At 37.8% G+C, this 3862-nt stretch overlaps 1 pseudogene; it reads left to right on the forward strand.

Moving 5' to 3' along the window:
- The first annotated feature begins 944 nt into the window (after positions 1–944).
- LOC149996279 (U1 spliceosomal RNA) lies at positions 945–1097 on the forward strand (annotated as a pseudogene).
- Positions 1098–3862: the final 2765 nt, after the last annotated feature.

Below are 3862 nucleotides of genomic sequence, written 5' to 3' on the forward strand. Positions count from 1 at the left end.
AAGGGAGACTGGTTGCTCACCTGTTCCAACTGAGGGGGAGGCCTCTGCGTGCTGGTGGGCTGGTTTGCTGTGGGCCTATTAGGATAGCTGGCACATTGGTTTTGCACCTGTTGGGGCGGGCCTGGGGGATGCTTGGGAGTGTGGCTGGTGAGTTGGTTTCATGCCTATTGGGGTAGGCCAGGAGTGCTTGGGCGTGGGGGCTGGCGAGTTGATTGCATGCCTGGGCATGCGGACTAGGGCTCTTCCATGGGCATGCTCACGCAACCCAGGGGTTGGGTTGGGTAGTGGGTGACTGCGCTTCTGCACCTCTTTTCCTCAAGAATCTTGTCCCACTCCTAGCCTCTCCTTCCCTCTCTGCAAAAAACAGAAGAGAAAAAGAAAAAGGAAAAACACATTCATACACACACAGCAGTACACTGTTTCTTGCCTCTCAGAGCCAGATGCCACCAGGCCCACTCCTGGCTCTCCTCCCAATTCCTCTCTAGGGAAGCCTGGGATCACTAAAATATCTTTGCGTACTGCCCGCCACAGGTTGGAGAGCGACCCAGTCAGAAATCCTGTCTCGTCCCGTTCTCCTCTGCTATCCTCACCAGACAGGTCACTCCCAGATGGTCTTTCTTCTCTGATCCACCACCATGAAGGCTCAATTCCATTCAGTATCGAAATGTTAACTGAGATGTTCTGTCTGCTGTTAGCCTAAACTACAGACAGGTCTTGGGAGGAAGCAAGCGCAGCCTCCCCTCACTCCTCCACCATCTTCCTCCCATATCTTTCCTTTATTTTCTTACGTACTTTTTAAATTTATTTTTTATTGTTTTTCTATTTCATTTAAAAACATAGTCCCCAAGAACAGAGGTTTCTATAGATCACCAAAGAGAAGTTTCTCAGTTGTGTGGTATGGCTTCCATGAATTCTTAACAAGGTGACTAATAGAGTTGCCTTTCAAATTTCTGGCAGGGGAGATACCATGATCATGATGGTGGTTTTCCCAGGGCAAGGGGTACCCTGGATGTGCTGTTCCCTCTGATTTCCCAAAATGTGGGAGACTTGACTGCATAATTTGTGGTAGTGGGGGACTGCGTTTGTGCTCTCCCCAGACTTCAGTGACTGCAAGACCAGTATATCTCCATGAAACAGGGTACAGAGCAGGGGAGGGATCTCCAAAGTCCTGCCCATTTCTTAATTAGATTTTTTTGGTGTTGAGTTTTATAACTTCCTTATACATTTTGGAATTAAGCCCTTGTCAGATGTATCAGTGAATAAGATATTCCATTCAGTAGGCTGTTTTTCATTTTCTTGATGGTTTTCTTTGCTATGCAAAAACTTTTTAGTTTGATGTAGTCCCATTGCTTTTTTGTTTCCTTTACCTGAGGAGTTATATCAGAAAAAAAATATTACTACAAGAAGTAATCGAGACTTTACTGCCTATGTCTTCTAAGATTTTGTGATTTTGAACTTAACATTTGTTTTTAATCCATTTTGAGTTATTCTTGTGTGTATATACGCATGAATCTATCTAATTTTCCTAACACCATTTACTGAATACACTAATTTTACCACTTTATATGTTTTAACTCCTTTGTCAATAATTAATTGAATAAAAAGGGATCTCTATTCTGTTCCATTGATCTATATGTCTATTTTTATGGAAGTACCATACTGTTTTGATTACTATGGCCTTGTATTACAGTTTGATATCAGGTAACATGATTCCTTCAATTTTATTCTTTTTTCTAAAAATTGCTGTGGCTATTTGGGGTCTTTTCTGGTTCCATTTACATTATTGGACTATTTATTCTGGTTCTGTGAAACACACCATTGGTATCTTGAAAAGACTTGCATTGAATCTATGGATTGATTTGGGTAGTATGGACACTTTAATATGTTAATTCTCCCAATCCATGAACACAGTATGTTTTTCCACATATTCGTACCTTCTTCAGTTTCTTTCTTCAGTGTTTTATAACTTTTCATGCACAGGTCTTTTATATCCTTGATTAAATTTATCCCTACATTTTTTTTGTTTTGTTTTGTTTTTGTTTGTTTGTTTGTTTGTTTCTTTATTTTATTTTATTAGAGAGAGGGGAAAGGGGAAAGAGAGGGAGAGAAACATCACTGTGTGGTTGCCTCTCACTCGCGCCCCCAACTGGGAACCTGACATGAAACCTAGTAATGTGCCCTGACTGGAAATCGAACAAGCCACACATGGCTCACAGGCTGACACTCAATCCACTGAGCTACAGCAGCCAGGGCAATATTCCTAAGTTTTTTGTTTTTTGTTTTTGCAGCAACTGTAAATGGGATTGTTGTCTCAGTTTCCTTTTCTGATGGTTAACTATTGGTGTATACAAATGCAATTGATTTCTGGATTTATTTTGTATCATGTTACTTTACTATATTCACTTATTAGCTCTAATAGTTTTTTAGTGGAACCTTTAGGGGTTTTATATACAGTATCATGTCATATGCAAATCATGACTGTTTTACTTCTTCCTTTCAACTTGATGGTTTTTTTTATTTTTTGTTTGATTGCTTTGTCTACATCTTTCAGGATTATTTTGTATAAGGGTGATGAAAGTGGACATTCCTATGTCATTCTGGATCTTAAGGAAGGTGCCTATAGTTTTTGCCCATGGAGTATGACATTGGTTGTGGATTTGTCATATGTGGCCTTTATTACATTGTGATGTGTTCCCTCTATTCTCACTCTTTTGATATATTTTTTTAATATATAGGTGTTGGATTTTATCAAATGCTTTTTAAAATACATTTTGATATGATCATGTGGTTTTTATTTTTTATTTTCTTTATGTGTTGTATCATGTTTATTGAATTTTGGATATTGTACCAACCTGTATCCTCTAATAAATCCCACTTGATCATGATGTGTGACTTTTTAAATATATTTCTGGATCCAGTTTGCTAATATTTTGTTAAGGTTTTTAGCATCTATGTTTATCACGGATATGGACCTATTTTTTTTTTGTGTGTGTGTGTGTGTGTAGTGAATTACAGTCTCAACATCACTAATCATCAGAGAAATGTAAATTAAAACCACACTGGGATATTATCTCACACCTGTAATAATAGCTATCATCAATAACAACAATATTAAGTGTTGGTGAGAATGTGGAAAAAAAAGGAACTGTTGTGCATTGTTATAGGAATGCAGACTGGTACAGCCAATGTGGAAAGCAATATGGAGTTACATCAAAAAATTAAAAATAGAACTGTCTTATCATCCACCAATTCCATATCTGAGCAAGTATCCCAAGGAACTTGAAACATTAATTTTAAAGAATATATGCACCCATATGTTCATTGCTGCATTATTTGCAATATATTTGCAAGCAACCTAAGTGTTCATCAGTAGATGAGTGAATAAAAAAGCTAGGGTAAATTTTATATAATGGAATACTACTGGGCCATAAAAAAGAAGGAAATATTACCTTTTTCAACAGCATGGTGGACCTGGAGACTATTATGCTAAATGAAATAAGTCAGTCAGAGAAAGACAAGTACCATATGATTTCACTCATGTGTGGAATCTAATGAACAAAATAAGCTATCAAATAAAGTAGAAACAGACATAGATAGAGAACAGATCGACAGCTTTCAAAGGAGAAGGGGATTGGGTGCTGGATGAAAAAGTGAAAAGATTAAGCAAAGAAAAACAGCTCATAGACAGAGACAACAGTATGGTGGTTATGAGAATAGGGAGTGGGGGAGATAAAAGAGGGTAAAGGGAAGATAAATAATAATTCAATGAGATGACTTGGGGTGGTGAACACTCAATACAATATATAGATAGTGTGTTATGAAACTGTATGACTGAAACCCATATAATTTTATTAATTAATGT

Source organism: Furipterus horrens, unplaced genomic scaffold, assembly GCF_987537825.1.
Source record: "Furipterus horrens unplaced genomic scaffold, mFurHor1.1.pri manual_scaffold_12, whole genome shotgun sequence".
NCBI lineage: Eukaryota > Metazoa > Chordata > Mammalia > Chiroptera > Furipteridae > Furipterus > Furipterus horrens.